General features: G+C 42.2%; 1 protein-coding gene across 1 annotated transcript in view; it reads left to right on the top strand.

Annotated features, from left to right (window-relative positions):
- SYT6 (synaptotagmin 6) overlaps positions 1–20,369 on the top strand; it is a 591,815-nt gene that overhangs the window by 267,447 nt on the left and 303,999 nt on the right. The window lies entirely within an intron of this gene.

The following is a 20,369-nucleotide window of genomic DNA, read 5'->3' on the forward strand; positions in this document are numbered from 1 at the left end:
CACTTTCTCTTTGCGCTCTCTTTTCCATTTCCCAATGTTTTGGGGCCTTCCCAAATTTATAAAAAAGAAATATATAAATAAAGGGAAAAAAACTAAACAGTCTTGGCTATCTCCTCCGCCTCCACCACTGTTGCTTCCACCTACACCGCCACATCTACCGCCTTCTCAACCTCCTACTCAAATTTGAGCTCTTCCTCCTAGTTCAAGATTATTATTAATTTATTTTTTCTATGTTATTTTAAGTTATTTCCCTATCCACATTTGTTTGCAGGGCATTTGTACTGCTCTTACCCACCATGTTGCTTCCTTTTGCAGCCCTCTAGCCCTTACTATGACAGCCAGTTTAGTGCACCAAAGTTTGGATCCCCTTTGACTTCAATGGGGTTCGGGTCAAGTTCGGGTCCCGAACCCTAACTTTGACCCGAAGTTTGGCCAAACCCAGCGAACCCGAACATCCACAGGTCCGCTCATCCCTAATTAGAACACCTGGAGACTTGTGCTGCGCTTAAACTAGGCCACTGTAAAACGGTGGCAGCCTAGCCTAAGGCCCGTTAGTCACCGTCAACGTAATGGTGGCTCTGGCCACTAATGGCTTAATCTAACATTAATGTTGTATAATTGATATGAGAAAGGCTGAACTTGATGGACCTGTGTCTTTTTTCAACCTATGTAATTACATATGTCAATAATAAAAATGCCATCCATAAAATTCAACTTTTTCAAGTTGGTCAGAAAATGTGTGTTTAGATGTGACAGGCTGCGGTACATTCCTTTACATGCATTTAATTTATCAATAAAAAAAACATATAAAAGGACCTACAACCCTTCTTCTTCCAAACAGTGGCTAGCTGAATAATACTCTGGCAAATTAGTGATTAACAAATAGATGCTAATAGCCAGTCTCAATGAGAGGTCTTCCATTCACGCCTTGCTCCAGTCAGGACAAATAACATTAATTTGCATGGTGCACAGAAGCTTGTTTTTCATTGCTTCCAATTAGATCATGTGTGTACAGACAGGGCAGCTTTTCAGTAAATAACAATTCTCTCCAGGGACTATAATTTCACCATTTCTATGCCACACATCTGAGCCTCTACTCCATTCCCCAGCAGATTTCAGCGCAGCTTCTGCATCTTGGCTTGAATACTGTACATTACCTGCTTGTGCACTGTGATCATCCAAGAACCTCAAAATGATTCATGCTGGTGCTATAGGATAACTATATTGACAGGTCGTTACTTGCTATATGGTACATACACACAAATAACAGATGCACATGTCATCAGAAGCCATGTTTTTTTAATGCAATTTGTGGTGCTTGTCAATCTAATGCCTGCGCTGTTTCTCCGAGTACCGGCACAAGCGTAGAGGATCTGCTGCTGCTACCTGACAAGCGCAGATACTGCATGCGCTGCTGACATCTGGGTACACCTAGAAGTAGAGGCAGCGCTCCTCCGTCTGAAGCTGCACATTCACTACTTGTTCTACCCAAATATCAGCGGTGCATGTGCAGTCAGCGCAAGACTGATAGGACCGGCTGGGGTGACAGGCCTTGTCAATCAAGAGGGAGGGGGGATTTTTAATGAATTTGAGTAGTTAGAATTGATTGGATCATCTCTAGTGCTGATCTTTGAAGCCAAGCATTGACAGGGTGGTTTCTATCTTTTCTTCAGGACAGAAGAGAAAGTTGATGCTGATTTTCCTCAAATGAGTAATAAAATGGTTTCCTGGATTCACTGAAATATTTTATTTTTTTTCCTTAGAGTAGGTCTACATTTGCAACAGAGATTCTATTTGTAGCCTCTGTGGCAGATTTTGGCAAAAATGCAGGAAAACATACAATTCTAACAACTCCCCATGTTTCAAATTCTGGGAGCCTTATAAGAAAGACCGAGGAGGCACTCATGGAGTCGGATATTATGGCTTCTCAAGCTCAGTTCATAATGAATTTAAAACTTCTATTTCTCACAGATCCACAACAGATCAAAATAGAAGCATAATGGATCCTATTAACATTAGATTATTCACAAACAGATTATGACCTTATTGGAGACAGCAATGTGGTGAACAATGTCATAGCTTTTAAAGGTATACATCTGGGCCGGTGTTTCCCGGCCGGTGTGCCTCCGGCTGTTGCTGGGCTGCGGCTCCCGGCATGCCCGCACAGCCAAAGGCTCTCGGGGCATGCTGGGAGCTGTGGTTTTGCGGCAGCTGGGGGCACACTGGTTGGGAAACACTGATCTAGGCACATATTAACAGCCTATATGTGAAGATGATTTTCTGGATACAAGTTTTTGAATTCAGTCCATTTAATCGCTTGCATATACTAAAATCAGAAGCCATGTTAACTTAAAGGGGTTTTCCAGGCTTCTGATATTGATGACATCCTCAGGATAGATCATTAATAGCCAATCTGTGAGGGTCCAACATCTCCCACTCCCACTGATTGGCTGTTCTCTGCAATCTTTGGCGCTGGAACTAGCACTTTGAGTGGAACAGTTAGCACAGCTCACTTCACTGGAAGCTGAGCTGCAGTAACCCAGCACGGCCACTATACTTTGGATGGAGCTGTGCTTGCAGTTCAACTCATATATTTACAGTATTTACAGTATTTACAGCACCAGAGCCTGCATGGAACAGCTAATCAATGGTGGTGCAGCGTGTTGGACCCTCACCAATTGGATATTAATGATCTATCAATATCCATCAATATCAGTAGCCTCAAAAACACTATTAATGCTAGAATTTTAAGGATGCAGCACCTACTGAGAGACTATAATATAATTTATCTCAAAGGCTATGAACACCTTCGGCAACATTTTTTTAATTTTTGCATTGTACTCTTTTTGAGCTAAAAAACATTTTTTTTATTCTATACAGAGCTGAGATCCTCTGTTAGCAGGATTTGTATTTCCTCTCTTACATCAGGCAGGGAGCTGACGCTCTCCTTATCTCTGCTCTCTGACATTATAAATAGAGTGAACATAGAGACTTTAACGCCCTCTCACTCACTTCATGTAGAACATTACAGCTAAGTACTGAGTAGTACAGATGTGAAATGTTGTGAATAATGAACTTGAGTTGAGATATAACACTTAATAGTAACCTCTGAATTATGCCTGCTTCTCTCTAATCACTCTGCTGTTCACCACTCTCCAGCTCCCCTCTCTATAGACTTCTTTTGGATGATATAATCTGATCCTTCAGTGAGCAGGCAGCCAGTCTTGGTCTCACAAAACAGAATTATCACAGAATTTGGAGAGAATGTTAATTTAAGAAAGCATAGGGGAACAGCTTATAAGTAGAGAACAAGGACATTTCTTATATTCATCTGTACTATTGCTTAATGCAAAGCTGTGTGAAACAACATTGACCATTTAACCTTGTATTTAACCTTACATTTACATATAATGAAATCAAAAGTCTTCAGTGCCCAATATGTATTTTGCTTTTCAATTAATTTCATAGGAGGCACATAGCCTACAAAGAGAAGAACATTAATATTAGTCATCTAGATTAGTCATCTAGATTAGTCATCTAGAAATGAAATGTTTATTAAATTCTTAATAAAAGGAATCTTTTCTTTTGAAGAAGGTTATTTTTCTGTAAGATGGTATAACAAATTGAATTACCTTAGTCAAAGTGTTTGTCTGGAGAAAACTATATTCATGAAGACATTAGTGTTGATCGAGCACCAAAGTGCTCGGGCGCTCGAGTAGAACACTTTGGAATGATTGGGTGCTCTACAGAGCACTCGAGCACAATGGAAGTCATTGGGAGAACCCGAGCATTAAATCAGGTCTATGCAGAAGATCGCTGTACAGTGGGGGAATCCCCCAGTGTGAATCCGCACTTAGGAGTCCCTGCTCTGACTCCATATATAGCTATGTCCATATATGGAGTCAGTGCTTGGGGACACCTAGTGTATTTAAATCTCATGTAGCCTCTATTTCTGAAAAGATTGTGCTGGGATTTGAACTCACAACCTTCTACATTAGAGGCAAGAACCTTAACCACTCAGCTATAAAGCTGAATGGTAAACTATGTCAGAAAAAATGTCAGAAAAAAAAAACCTCTCATGCTGTGAGCTGAGCGCTGCGATTGGCCAGCGCTCCAGCCTGGGAGAAGGAGACGCCGGCAGGCTCCACCCAGTTGAGCCGAACATATGAAGATACCGGAGCCTATACCGGGAGAAAGGAGCGGTGCCCAGGGATAATAGTAAGTGCAGGGAGATCCCTGGGAGTCGCTCTCCATGTCTGTATGCTTAGTTTAGATTTTTTATTCTAGTGAAAGGTCCTCTTTAAAAACATCAGTTGTAGCTTCCCACATATTATGCATTCATATATATCAGAAGTATGATTTATATATATTATATAGCGAGAGAGAGAGAGAGATGACCTTGCGGTTTGCCCGGCAGTCATTTCGCGGTGAACTTTTCTCATTCGCGATTCGCCCAACATGCAAACATAAGGCGATTTTTGCAAGCGCCAATTTTTTTTGCATAGTGCCGAAATTTGACCCATGACACATCTATCAGGTGGGACAGGACAGCCAATTGAGACATTTCAGCACATGGACACACCCCCTACCCTATAAATAAACCAGGTCTGGTATCCATTTACATTCATTTTGTGTAGGGAGAGATTGCTGTGTGTAGCAGGGACAGGCAAACGCTAGCTAATAGGGCCACAAAAGTCCTTTTAGGAATGGTATATGTGTGCTTTTGATAGGTGTGACATACAGAGGCGTGTGATATACTTACAATATCATTTCTAACATAGAAAGTACAAACCGGATTCCAAAAAAGTTGGGACACTATACAAATCGTGAATAAAAACTGAATGCAATGATGTGGAGGTGCCAACTTCTAATATTTTATTCAGAATAGAACATAAATCACGGAACAAAAGTTTAAACTGAGAAAATGTACCATTTTAAGGGAAAAATATTTTGAATCAGAATTTCATGGTGTCAACAAATCCCCAAAAAGTTGGGACAAGGCCATTTTCACCACTGTGTGGCATCTCCCCTTCTTCTTACAACACTCAACAGACGTCTGGGGACCGAGGAGACCAGTTTCTCAAGTTTAGAAATAGGAATGCTCTCCCATTCTTGTCTAATACAGGCCTCTAACTGTTCAATCGTCTTGGGCCTTCTTTGTTGCACCTTCCTCTTTATGATGCGCCAAATGTTCTCTATAGGTGAAAGATCTGGACTGCAGACTGGCCATTTCAGTACCCGGATCCTTCTCCTACGCAGCCATGATGTTGTGATTGATGCAGAATGTGGTCTGGCATTATCTTGTTGAAAAATGCAGGGTCTTCCCTGAAAGAGATGATGTCTGGATGGGAGCATATGTTGTTCTAGAACCTGAATATATTTTTCTGCATTGATGGTGCCTTTCCAGACATGCAAGCTGCCCATGCCACACGCACTCATGCAACCCCATACCATCAGAGATGCAGACTTCTGAACTGAGCGTTGATAACAACTTGGGTTGTCCCTGTCCTCTTTGGTCCGGATGACATGGCGTCCCAGATTTCCAAAAAGAACTTCGAATCGTGACTCGTCTGACCACAGAACAGTCTTCCATTTTGCCATACTCCATTTTAAATGATCCCTGGCTCAGTGAAAACGCCTGTGCTTGTGGATCTTGCTTAGAAATGGCTTCTTCTTTGCACTGTAGAGTTTCAGCTGGCAACGGCGGATGGCACGGTGGATTGTGTTCACTGACAATGGTTTCTGGAAGTATTCCTGAGCCCATTCTGTGATTTCCTTTACAGTAGCATTCCTGTTTGTGGTGCAGTGTCGTTTAAGGGCATCCAGTATGGTTTTACGGCCTTGACCCTTACGCACAGAGATTGTTCCAGATTCTCTGAATCTTCTGATGAGGTTATGCACAATTGATGATGATAGATGCAAAGTCTTTGCAATTTTTTCGCTGGGTAACACCTTTCTGATATTGCTCCACTATCTTTCTGCGCAACATTGTGGGAATTGGTGATCCTCTACCCATCTTGGCTTCTGAGAAACACTGCAACTCTGAGAAGCTCTTTTTATACCCAATCATGTTGCCAATTGACCTAATTAGTGTTAATTGGTCTTCCAGCTCTTCGTTATGCTCAAATTTACTTTTTCCAGCCTCTTATTGCTACTTGTCCCAACTTTTTGGGGATTTGTTGACACCGTGAAAATTTGAATCAACGTATTTTTCCTTTAAAATGATACATTTACTCGGATTAAACGTTTGATCTGTCATCTGCGTTCTATTACAAATAAAATATTGACATTTGCTATCTCCACATAATTGCATTCAGTTTTTATTCACAATTTGTTTAGTGTCCCAACTTTTTTGGAATCCGGTTTGTATATCATAGTGCATTTGCATTGTGCAGCAGTTGTGTGCGGTTCTGCTGCTGTACTGCAGATAGATTGGAATAACTAATGCAACTGGTGTGATATACCTGTTGCCCCCCCCCCCCCAAAAAAAAAAAAAAAAAACGGATTGGGGGGTGTGATATACCTATAATATACCTTTTAACATAGAAAGTATATTATAGTGCATTTGTATTGAGCAGCAATTGTGTGCGGTTCTGCTGAGATACCGCAGCTAGATAGAGGGACAAACGCTATTGGAATAAGTAATTGCAACAAGTGTGATATACCTGTTGCCCCCCCAAAAAAACTGGTGGAGGGGTGTGATATACCTATAATATACCTTCTAACATAGAAAGTATATTATAGTGCATTTCTTTTGTGCAGTAGTTGTGTGTGGTTCTGCTGAGATACCGTGGCTAGATAGAGGAACAACGCTATTGGAATAAATAATTGCAACTAGTGTGATATACCTGTTGCCCCCCAGAAAATGATTAAGGGGTGCGATATACCTGCTTTCCCAAAATACTGATTGTGGGGTGTGATACACCAGTTTCCACAAAATATTGATTGAGGGGTGTGATACACCGGCTTCCACCAAATATAGAATGAGGCCTGCGATACACCAGCTTCCACTAAATATTGATTAAGGGGTTTAATATACCAGCTTCCAGCAAATACTCATTATTGGGTTCTATATACCTGTTTCCACAAAATACTAATAGAGGGTATTAATATACCGGCTTCCACCAAATAGTGATTGAGGCCTGCGATACACCAGCTTCCACCAAATATTGATTAAGGGGTTTGATTTGCCAGCTTCCAGCAAATGCTCATTATTGGGTTCTATGTACCTGTTTCCGCAAAATACTGATAGAGGGGATTGATTCACAAAATATTAATTGAGGCTTGCGATATAACTGCTTCCACAAAAACTGCTCTTCTATAGGGACTTTGTCACAGGGTCTTTTTGAAAATGACAGGCAGAGGAAGAGGCAGGCCATTTCACAGGGGTGGTAGGAATCGGGCAGATGCACCCGGCCGGAGCCTAAGTGGGAAGTTGGAGAAGGTGCGAACGATTTCGTCAAAGAACGCAGCAGAGATGGTTGATCGGCTCATTCAGCCTTCTGCTTCTGCACCCTACTCATCCTCTGTTTCAGCACACACCTCACTCTCTGCTGCGTGCACCCCCAAAGACACCACTACCATTGCCCCTCCACTTGAGTCAGAGGAATTATTTTCCCATCCATTCCCAGACCTTACCGATGCGCAGCCATTCTTGGCATCGGCTGAGGAAGAGGAGGTAGCAACGGCCGCCGCTGTTGCTGCCTACTCCGGGATCTCTAATGTCAGTGGTGGTGAAGGTGATGACGATGACGTGTCGATGGACGTCACGTGGGTGCCCACAAAAGAGGAAGAGGAGGGGAGCTCAGATAGGGAGGAGGAGGAGAAGCGGGCAGAACTCGCAGTGCACAGGAGGCAAAAGCAGACTGCAAATGTATCTGGAGCAAGCCATCTACCATGCACGGTCACATCTGACGCTCCCAGGATGCCGGCACATGGCTCTGCAGTGTGGGCTTTTTTTAACGTTTCAGCTGCTGACAATAGTGTTGCCAAGTCGCGGTAAGCCCAAAACTCACCTAGGGACGACAGCCTTAAGAAGGCACCTGGCCTCCCATCCCTGAGCCCAGTGGGAGCAACACCGTCAGAACCCACAAAGCCACACTCCCGGTGCTTCACATCCTGCCTTATCTCCTTCTCCTCTCTCCTCCCATTTGTCCTGCACTCCACCTTCCACCATACCGTCGTCGTGTTCATCTGGAAAAAGGCAGGTTTCCGTGCCCCAAATGTTTGAACGTAAAAAGTAGATGACGCCGGATAACCCTCTTGCCCAACAGCTGACTGCCAGCTTGATGGAACTGCTAGCCCGCCAACTACTGCCACATAAACTGGTGGACTCGGAGGCTTTTAAAAAATTTGGAGCCATTGGCACACCGCAATGGAAGGGCCCCAGAAGGAAATATTTCTCACAGAAGGGCATCCCAGAGCTATATGGCCATGTTCAGCGGCAAGTGAATGTATCTCTGGCACACAGGGTCAGTGCCAAGATACATCTAACCACAGACACGTGGTCTAGCAAAACGCGTAGCGAAGGTACAAAACTTTTACTGCCCACTGGGTGAACCTTCTGACGGCTGTCAAGCATGCAACCCGTGTGGATTTGGTGTTACCGCAACGGATTGCATGCAGGCCTGCCTCTTCTTCCCCTCCTACTCCATCCTCCGTCTCCTCCTTGGCTGACTCCTCCTTTTCCACTGCTACCGCCTCTTCCACTGCACCCCCCCAGCTCCCCAGAACCTATTCTACATGCCAGGTGAGACATTGCCATGCTGTGCTGCGGCTGTGCCTGGAAGCCAAGAGCCACACCGGTCCTGCACTCGTTTCAGCTCTCACAGGCCGATCAGTGGCTAACCCCGCTTAATTTGACAGTTGGTAAAGTGGTGTGCGACAAAGGTGCCGATCTGCTGAGCGTGCTGAAACAGGGCAAAATGACACACGTGCTGTGCATGGCACAAGTCCTGAACTTAGTCGTGCAGCGATTCGTTGCCAAATATCCCGGTTTCCAAGACGTCTTGCAGCAGGCCAGGAAAATCTCTGGCCATTTTAGAAGATCTTACACGGCCATGGCTCGCCCCCGGTTGACGTTCAGCGGCGACACCACTTGCCCGCCACACGTCTTATTTGTGACTGCCCGACGTGCTGGAACTCCACCTTGTATATGCTTGATAGGCTGCTCCAGCAGAAACGTGCTGTTAACGACTACCTGTGCGAACTCTGCAAAAGGAGAGGTTCTGGGGAGCTTGGTTTCTTTTCACCGCGCCAGTGGTTGCTCATGCACAACGCATGCACACTTCTGTGGCCATTTGATGAGATAACCAAACTGGTCAATAGCAGCCAGGGTGCCATCAGTGACATCGTACCTTATGCTTTCTTTCTGGAGCGTGCATTGCGTTGTTTCATTGATTAAGCCGTTGAGGAGCAGGAGCAGGAAGATGAGGAAGTCGCAATGCTGAATGAATTCCTGGGGGGGCTACTCCATTTGAGTAAAGTAAGCAGGCAGGAGTCTGAAGAGGAGTCAGAGGAGGATGGTGCCTGGGGGGGGGGGGCGGCAAGAAGAGCAGGCTTTAAACTTTTCTGGGATCCCTGGTGTTATTCATGGGTGGGGGAGGAGACAGAGGATGACATTCTCCTGGGCAGGCCGCTCTGCAGTTTCCTATTAAGTGCAAATTGGGGCCTTCAGGCTTAAAGAGGGACCCCTGTATAAAAAGCATAATCGGAAAGGACCACTACTGGGCGGCAACGTACTTAGTTCCCCAGTACAAACACAAAATGGCGGACATGTTACCAGCATCAGAGAGGGCTGTCAGAATGCAGCATTTCCATGCCTTGCTTTGATAGATGCTGCACTCTGCTGTTGCGGGCGCTGGCAGAGGAATTTTCACCCACAGAGAAACAGTTGCGAATACCAATCCTACAGCACATGCAAGAAGAGGGCGGTTTGAAGAAGTGTTGGTCACTTCGGATATGAGATAATTCTTGCAGCCAACCCTTTGACAGCCGACCTCCGGAACCAGCCTCAGAGAACGTCTAGACTGACAGGTGTCGGACTATATCGGGTTAACGGCCAATATGGACGCTCTGAGAAGCGAGGAACCCTTAGACTACTAGGTGTACAGGCTTGACCTGTAGCCAGAGCTGGCACAATTTTCCATAGAACTCTTGGCTTGCCTCTCGTTGAGTGTCCTGTCCGAAATGACATTCAGCGCAGCAGGGGGGATCGTGACCGATAAGCTCACGACAGTGTGGACTACCTCACATTTCTAAAAATAAATAAGGCATGGATCTTGGAGGAATTCAACACCTGTGACGACCACGTTTCATTGAATTCCCTCATGTCAGCCCACACATTTCCGCCACCACACAGAACAAATAATGGCCCCTGTCTGGTGAATGCCTAATGTTTGGGGCCACGGAGGAATTCAACACCTATGACGACCACGTGTTATCGAATTTCAACTATTATCATTTGGGGTTTTTTCAAGAGGGGAGATTTCGTTAGCCATGTTTTTAATCCAATTTTATATTTTTAGTTCTTTTAAACATATGTATTTGACATGTATTTGTACTGGCCTGCAGTAAAATTGATATCCAATAACCGTCTAAGGCTACTTTCACACTGGCGTTTCTGGGTCCGCCTGTGAGATCCGTTTCAAGGCTCTCATAAGCTGCCCAAAACGGATCAGTTCAGCCCCAATGCATTATGAATGGATAAGGATCCTTTCAGAATGCATCAGTTTGCCTCCGTTCAGCCTCCATTCCGCTCTGGAGGTGGACACCAAAACGCTGCTTTCAGCGTTTTGATGTCCGTCTGACGAAACTGAGCCAAACGGATTCGTCCTGACTTAATGGGGGTGGATCCGTTTTTACAATATGGTGCAATTGAAAACGGATCCTCCTCCCATTGACTTTCAATGTAAGTCAAAACGGATCCGTTTGCATTATCATAAATAATGCAAACGAATCTGTTCTGAACGGATATAAGCGTTTGCATTATAGGTGCGGATCCGTCTGTGCAGATACCAGACGGATCCGCACCTAAACGCAGGTGTGAAAGTAGCCTAATACCTCCAGCCACATTATCAATTGTTCTTTTCTGTAAGGTGAATTAATAATTTTTGGGGCCTGTAGTCCACTGGCCTGCAGTAAAATTGATATCCATCGACCGTCTAATATATCTCAAGCCACATAATCACTTGCTCTTTTATGTACTGTGAATGAATAATTTTTAGGGCCTGTAATCTAACTGGCCAACAGTAAAATTGTTATACGGTGGCCGCCTAATGTACCTCCAGCTACATAATCACTTGATGTTTTCTGTCCGGTGAATGAATCATTTTTGGGGCCTGTACTCCAGTGGCCTGCAGTAAAATTGATATCCAAGACCGTCTAATATACCTCCAGCCACATAATCACTTGAACTTTTTTGTATGTTGAATGCATAATTTTTGGGCCTATAATCTAACTGGCCAACAGTTATATTGTTATACGGTGACCGCCTAATGTACCTCCAACTTCATAATCACTTGATGTTTTCTGTCCGGTGAATTTATAATTTTGGGGGCCTGTAGTCCACTGGCCTGCAGTAAAATTGATATCCATAGACCGTCTAATATACCTCCAGCCACATAATCACTTGCTCTTTTATGTACAGTAAATGCACAATTTTTGGGGCCTGTAATCTAACTGTCCAACAGGAAAATTGTTATACAGTGACTGCCTAATGTACCTCCAGCCACATTATCAATTATTATTTTCTGTACGGTGAATAAATTATTTTTGTGCCCTGTAGTCTACTGGCCTGCAGTAAAATTGATATCTGTTGACCGTCTAATATACCTCCAGCCACAAAATCACTTGATATTTTCTGTCCGGTGAATGCCTAATGTTTGGGGCCTCTACTCCACTGGCATGCAGTAAAATTGATATCCAATGACCGTCTAATATACCTCCAACCACATAATCACTTGATGTTTTCTGTCCGGTGACCGTAAGTAGTCTTAAACTTTTGATCAGGACTGTATGAGGTTTTTCTGATGCAGTTTATCATTCAGCTTTATAGCTGAGTGGTTACGGTTCTTACTTCTAATGTTGAAGGCTGTGAGTTCAAATCCTCATAGAAACTTTTCAGAAATAGAGGCTAAATTAGATTTAAGTACACTGACACTAGTAGACATGCCTCCAATGTCATTCAGAATGTGCTCAGACTGTTGCTTGACAGGAATCCGAAGGTGATTAATCCCAAATTTGAATAGCCCTGTCTATTCTGTTGCTGTCACTGATTATAACCAACCAACCAATTCTGTGACACGCTGCAGTGGTCTGGAGTTTGACGTGAATGCTTTTGCATGGGCAAGCAGCTGATTATTAAGAAGGAAGCGTTCCTTCCTGACAACTGGCTGCTCGTTCATTGGGGGTGAAGTGTTGCATTTATATGCAGCCAAGACCTACATTGTATGAGAACAAGCAATCGCTATTGCCTGGAAAAGCCCCAAATTTATTAAGAGGCACGTGCCTCTTAATAAATTTGGTGCATTCTGCACTGACAGACTTTCTACTAAGAATAAAGTTTGCCATGACTGGATTTTTCCAATGTAAATGTCGCCCCTTTGTTTAGAGTCCTTTTTCTATCTCGTTTTTTTGAGTGTTGTTTTGCTTTTTGACAGTCAGCATAGTGTAAAATTATGCAGTTTTCTTTCCAGTAAAACAGTAACAGAAACCTGACAAACCCTTTATGTCAGTGACATCCATCAGGATCCAGTAAAATGTGGATCATAATGGAGCTGTCATATCTTTTATGGAACTCTTCAAACTGATGCTTCTGTAAATGGCACATTCATGATCTGTGCATGTGTTACTGCAAGGTTAATTTAAAGGAGTTTTCCATTTTCACAAAAAAATAAAAACACCAGCATTCAACCTCACTGCAAGTGATGAAGTTCTTAGTGCATTTGGATTCCTCCAGGGTAATTTTGATCTATGGCCTGCGCCCTATGTTTACATCTCCACGTGCAAGACTCATGGAGAGTGTCTGTAGACTCAGGTCTCTCCCTCTCCTTCCCCTTCCAGATTGAACATCTCAGGTCTAAGCCTGTTTGAATCCTTGCTGGTCAAGGATTTTGGTACTAAATTCCATAATTTAGTCTCCTACTGTTTCAACAAGAGTGATCAGCAATAGACATATGGAGGCTGGCATTTGGGTTTGCTATTCGAACTATACAGACCATTATGAGGCTGACATCAAGGTAATTAATTTCAGTCCATCCATTAGGTACTACAATAAGATCAGAATTATGTCAATTACTATGAGGCTGGCACTGGTGGGTATAGTCACACATTCAGTTTTCCTTGTACAGTTTTGTAAGCCAAAATAAGGATTTTAAAAAGAGGAGAAGTATCTGTCTTTAAAAAGGTATTCACATCTCAGACATTGATGACATGATGACATGATGACATGACATTGCTAGGATATGCCTTAAATGTCATATAGGTACGGGTCCCACCTCCTCCTTTCTCCAGAACGGCCCTCCTGAAGGCTATTTCCAGCAGTCCCATAGCACTGAATATAGCGGTGGCCTTGAATGAGCTGAGCACACAAAAATAGCTGAGCAGACTTTGGAAACTTCCATAGCAGTGAATGGAGAGCATGCCATGTGGTGCTTGCTGTCCTTCACTTCAGGTTCTCCTGCTGGAGGTAGGAGTGAGTCCTAGAGGTGGGACCCACACCTGTGTGACATCGATGGCATATCCTAATAATACATATATATGATATGGTAATATATATATATATATATATATATATATATATATATAGATCCAGAAAAAGGACGGCACTCCGGTCTTGAAAAAGTGAAGCTATTCTTTAATCAACCTTGCGGTACAACGTTTCGGCTCCAATACTGAGCCTTTCTCAAGCACGGAGTGCCGTCCTTTTTCTGGATCCATTAATTGGGGTAAGAGGTTGATTCCCCTGGAACGTGCACCCATCTTCTCTGCCTGCAGTCAGTGCCGCCATTTTTCTTATTTATATATATATATATATATATATACAGTACAGACTAAAAGTTTGGACACACCTTCTCATTCAAAGAGTTTTCTTTATTTTCATGACTATGAAAATTGTAGATTCACACTGAAGGCATCAAAACTATGAATTAACACATGTGGAATTATATACATAACAAAAAAGTGTGAAACAACTGAAAATATGTCATATTCTAGGTTCTTGAAAGTAGCCACCTTTTGCTTTGATTACTGCTTTGCACACTCTTGGCATTCTCTTGATGAGCTTTAAGAGGTAGTCACCTGAAATGGTCTTCCAACAGTCTTGAAGGAGTTCCCAGAGATGCTTAGCACTTGTTGGCCCTTTTGCCTTCACTCTGCGGTCCAGCTCACCCCAAACCATCTCAATTGGGTTCAGGTCCGGTGACTGTGGAGGCCAGGTCATCTGGCGCAGCACCCCATCACTTTCCTTCATGGTAAAATAGCCCTTACACAGCCTGGAGGTGTGTTTGGGGTCATTGTCCTGTTGAAAAATAAATGATGGTCCAACTAAACGCAAACCGGATGGAATAGCATGCCTCTGCAAGATGCTGTGGTAGCCATGCTGGTTCAGTATGCCTTAAATTTTAAATAAATCCCCAACAGTGTCACCAGCAAAGCACCCCCACACCATCACACCTCCTCCTCCATGCTTCATGGTGGGAACCAGGCATGTAGAGTCCATCCGTTCACCCTTTCTGCGTCGCACAAAGACACGGTGGTTGGAACCAAAGATCTCAAATTTGGACTCATCAGACCAAAGCACAGATTTCCACAGGTCTAATGTCCATTCCTTGTGTTCTTTAGCCCAAACAAGTCTCTTCTGCTTGTTGCCTGTCCTTAGCAGTGGTTTCCTAGCAGATATTCTACCATGAAGGCCTGATTCACACAGTCTCCTCTTAACAGTTGTTCTAGAGATGTGTCTGCTGCTAGAACTCTGTGTGGCATTGACCTGGTCTCTAATCTGAGCTTCTGTTAACCTGAGCTGCTGGTGACTCGGATGAACTTATCCTCCGCAGCAGAGGTGACTTTTGGACTTCCTTTCCTGGGGCGGTCCGCATGTGAGCCAGTTTCTTTGTAGCACTTGATGGTTTTTGTGACTGCACTTGGGGACACTTTCAAAGTTTTCCCAATTTTTTGGACTGGCTGACCTTCATTTCTTAAAGTAATAATGGCCACTTGTTTTTCTTTACTTAGCTGTTTTTTTCTTGCCATAATACAAATTCTAACAGTCTATTCACCTGACTTCTTCACAACGCAACTGATGGTCCCAACCCCATCTATAAGGCAAGAAATCCCACTTATTAAACCTGACAGGGCACACCTGTGAAGTGAAAACCATTTCAGGTGACTACCTCTTGAAGCTTATTAAGAGAATGCCAAGAGTGTGAAAAGCAGTAATCAAAGCAAAAGGTGGCCACTTTGAAAAACCTAGACTATGACATATTTTCAGTTGTTTCACACTATTTTGTTATGTATATAATTCCACATGTGTTAATTCATAGTTTTGATGCCTTCAGTGTGAATCTACAATTTTCATAGTCATGAAAATAAAGAAAACTCTTTGAGAAGGTGTGTCCAAACTTTTGGTCTGTACTGTATATAAATAAGGAAAATTGGACAGCACTCCAGGTATAAAAACAAAATTCATTCACCCATGTGCGGCTCCTGCTTCACAATTGCTCGGTGCCGACATTATCTTCATATATATATATATATATATATATATATATACTGTATCTGTTATGGCAAAAGCTCTTTAATACTTTCTCACCTTTTATGATCCACACCTGATTTTAGCTTCCAAAATGGCATCAGGAAACCTGAACATACAGTATGGTCATACCATTAGGGACTATTATTATTGCTGGTATGATCATCAAGGTATGACCAGGACTGGTTCGAAAGTATTTCAGGGTGGAACATATCAGATATCCAGAACCACATATCGCAACACCTGGTTCCTTTCCCAGTCTCACATTCCAGTAAGTAGTAGTAGTAATCACCAACCATTGCAGACCTTAATTCTAGGCCATATTATTATTTAATAAAAGGTTGATTCCTTCAACTTTTAGCATCATACCGGTAATCGTTGCTTCCCATAGTGTAGAGCAATAGGCAATGAATAAATGCAGTATATTTCTTGGGCTCAGTGGCAGAGCACTACTTAAAATGAAAATAAATATCTAAACACATTTTCTATATATTTGCATTGCCTCTACTTAATGTTAATGAAGATATCAACAGAAAATGGCAAAATATTATACTGTTTCATTATTTTCTCGCTTCTTACAAACTATTACACGCTTCATTTTCATCAACACTGGAGCGTAGACAATTTCCCCGCATGCAATAGCTATGTTCTAATCAAACTATCAAAACACAAGATCTTTGCGCAATACAAACAGTGACTTTATTTTTTGTTGCCATGACAAACTGCAATAATTATTCTGCACAACACAGATTAATCTGTTGCACAAATGACTTGTTCAATTAATTTCAATTTCATTTGATGGGGGTTTTTTTCAGCAATTTTATGTTTTCTTGTTGCCAGCTTAGAATTATTGCCTACAAATTATAATTTTTATATGAATGTACTTTGAATGTGTTGTCAAAATAAGCTTTTTCTAGCTATCTTACACTTACATAATCTCTTTGGCAATGCTTGCTGAATGTCTTGCTTTCTATCTCACCAGTTAGTTTCACTATAACAATATAACATAAAAATCTACTAGCATAGTGGATTCTTGTGATCATAGAATTATGCCCAGACATGAAAACAGTATATGACTAAAAAAAACTTTAAAGCAGGGGTGCACAACATCTTTTGGTCTGAGGGCCATATTGTCACATCGCTATATTTCAAGGGAGCACAAATAAAAAAATATTGATCGCCGCTCATTTGCATTGGCCTATCACACAGGCCAATTCAAAGTGAATGGGGAGGAATGATCACTACCACAGTCATTCCTCCCTCATTTAGCTATATTGATTATTGACCATTTGGAGATAGTAAACTCTTTTTTATTTTGCACTTTTTATTATTATTATTATTATTATTATTGTTTTTCCACATAATATGTCCCCCAAGAGGTCATATAAAGACCATTGGGGGACAGTGAACACTCTTTTATTTTGCACTTTTTCCTTATAATTCTTTTCTTTTATTTGTATTTTCTTTTTTTCTTTTTGTTTTATAACTTTCTATTATTTTTTAAATATATTTTTGCCACATAATATATCTTTGGATTTTTATAATATTTTTATATTATATGGTGTTTTCATTTTTTTTTAATGTAACTTATTTATTTTATTTTTGTCCACATAATTTGTTCCAAGAGATCACTGAAAGACCTTTGGGAGACAATGAGAACCAAAGGAACCCCAGTTACAGGGGTAACCAGCCTGCTGTGTGGGGGCTTTGTACAAGACAGAGATGATCACACAATTAGTTAGATTTTGATTTTTAATGGCATAATACTGAAAAAATTTAGACAAAAGTCTCCAGCCCTGCACCAAATTTATGATTCAGCCTGAGCCACTGTATTAAAGTTGGTCCATGTCTAGACAGCCTGTCTGTGTTTACACCATCTATAGGATTAGTAAATTGGCCCCATTCAACTGCTTTCTGATGGAATTGCATTTTTAAGTTTGTTTCTCTAAATTTTTAGTTCTGTCTCACAAGTCATGTAAAGGGGTTCTGCAGTGTGTAGATATTGATGATTAGCGTTGAACGAAGTTTACAGAAATTTGATTCGGCTGCTTCGCCGAATTTCACAAAGAATCTCGCTTTGTGGCAAACTACTTTGTCACAAAGTGTGTTTCTTTGTAAGTAGCAGGCACAATGACAGGGATTGGTGATTGCGCCGCCCCCTTCCCCGTCATTGAACCCCTCAGATGCCGCGGTCATCGCTGAGATTAAAGATGAGGGCTTCAGGGGGTAATAAGTTAAAAAAAAAAATAATACTCACCTTATCCCAGTGATGGCTAACCTTTGGCACTCTAGCTGTGTTAAAACTATGACTCCCAAGATGCACACTTGCTTGGCTGTTCCCAGAACTCTAGAAATGAATGGAGCATGCTGGGAGTCGTAGTTTCACCACAGCTGGAGTGCCAGAGGTTAGCCATCAATGTCTTATGTATTTGAGATGGAAGACGTCATCACGCTTGCCGGCGTGGTGCCACGTACAAGATTTTGCACAGGATTTTCAATGAAGATGGTCATGGCGGCCTCTTCATGCTCAAATAGATGAGCTGAGTAATATTTCAGGGAATATTAATTCATTACCATAAAGCTCGAGGAAATTCGGCTGTGCGGTGAATCGAAATTTCCCTGAAATTTGTATTGAAGTCCAACTTGAATACTTTGATTTGCTCGACCCTATTGCTGACCTATCCTCAGTATAGGATGTAATTAGATCGGCAGGGGTCCAACACCTGAGACCCCTACCAATCTGCTGTTTGAAGAGAAAACGGCAGATTACACTGAACTCTGTTCTCACTTTTAGCAGCAATTAAAAGTGAATGGGACGAACAGCTGTATTTACACTGCTCAGACGAGACAAGTGAGGCAACGGCACAGTGTAAGCTTGAAGAGGAAGCAGGGCTAGCACAGCTGATCACCGGGGGTGCCAGGTGTCGGAACCCTGCCGATCTGGTATTGATGGCCAATCCTAAGGATAGGTCATTAATATTTACTCATTAATATCTACTTACTTCACACATCCCTTTAATACTGATTATATTTATAATGATACAATGCAGAGGTTTTCCATGGAAGAAATCTTCTTTCTCTCATGGTCACAGACTCAAAAGCAAATTGCACATATTTAAGGAGAAGAGGGGTTAAGCTAATGGATCAGCTCTGCTAAATGATATTGAAGAGCAGATGTGCAGGATCGTAACTTCTGCTAATCAGTACATCTGCATGGGATAGAGGCTGAATACGTTGTGTTTTATTTGATTTAAACCCATTTCATTATCTTCATTTTCATGCCATCTGCCTCAGAAACTTTAGACTTTTTTCCTGATGAAATCAGGGTAACATAAGGTTAGAATGTGTCACACTATCAGTAGAGCCCTATGTGTAATATATTTCTGACCTGGATAATGATCTACATGCAAGTCATTGATAACAGTGCTTCATTCATTACAATCCAAAGAGTATTACAGGTTACTTCGGCTTATAGAATATAATATCATATCCCCTAAAAAAAACTAACAGGCAAATTCCTATATATTACAATCCACCCTTTCCACATTGGGCCTGAAAAATGGCTAATTTTAAAATACTATGGATTTACAATGGCTGCTATTGCATTGCAAAAGCCGATGTGGCAGAAGCATTCCACAAATTGTGATGTACCACAGATGGTACTTTTTCCTTGACTTTACCCTTGTGGTGAATTATGCTACATTTGCTCGTATTGATTTGCACTATGCAACCGTAGAGGGTCCCCTGGAGCCATAACAGGTTGTCCATATAGGTATGTAGGCTCTTTCTGTACTTTTGTATGCCTTCTGTATGACTCCAATTCCTACAGCAAAATTTTGGAATGTTCCATCAATTCCCTTATGTACGGAGGTATTCTTGCTTTGAAGAATTGCTTCTAGAGGAGGATATTTTCAACCATACGGCATCCAAAAGTGTTGTATGGTAACATGTCTGGTGCAGTCCATGTGTCTTCATAATAAGGAAGTGTACAGCCTCCATACGTTGCCATATACATGAGTATTAAAAGGTACAGTAGGTTTAAATGGGGTTTTACAAAGTCCCATTGACACATAAAGGGAGGACAGCACTATGGGGAAGAAAAGTGGGGTATGGCATGTTGGTATTGGCATTGTCGCAAAAGTAACTAGTATGTGGGCAAAGTTATGAGGTGTTAGTTTATGGACACTGCTATATTGCTGCCATAATATTATACAGTAGGTCATTTTTCATGGTGGCTCAGGCAGTTGTTGGGCTAGAGCAGTGGTGGTTAACCTCCAGGACTCCAGTTGTGGTAAAACTACAACTCCCAGCATTCATTTCTGGGGAGTTCTGAGAACAGCCAAGCAAGTGTGCGTCTTGAGAGCTGTAGTTATTCAACAAAATGTATCTGTATAGTGCCACCTGCTGTTTGTTCTTTTACTTACTTCTCTGTCCACCTTGCTGAGCTGGACGCACATGCTCAGTTACCATCCTTCAACTGCCAAAAGCTATACCTGATGTTAGAAGCTGTGACAGTTACAAGGAAAGAGCTGCAGCCGAAATGACCCCCATCCCCAGAAAGGACACTCGCCTTATCTACCAGCCTGGAATAAATCTAGCAGAACAATTGTGGATAACCCCT

The sequence above is a fragment of the Bufo gargarizans genome, chromosome 3 (genome assembly GCF_014858855.1).
Source record: "Bufo gargarizans isolate SCDJY-AF-19 chromosome 3, ASM1485885v1, whole genome shotgun sequence".
NCBI classification, from domain to species: Eukaryota; Metazoa; Chordata; class Amphibia; order Anura; family Bufonidae; genus Bufo; species Bufo gargarizans.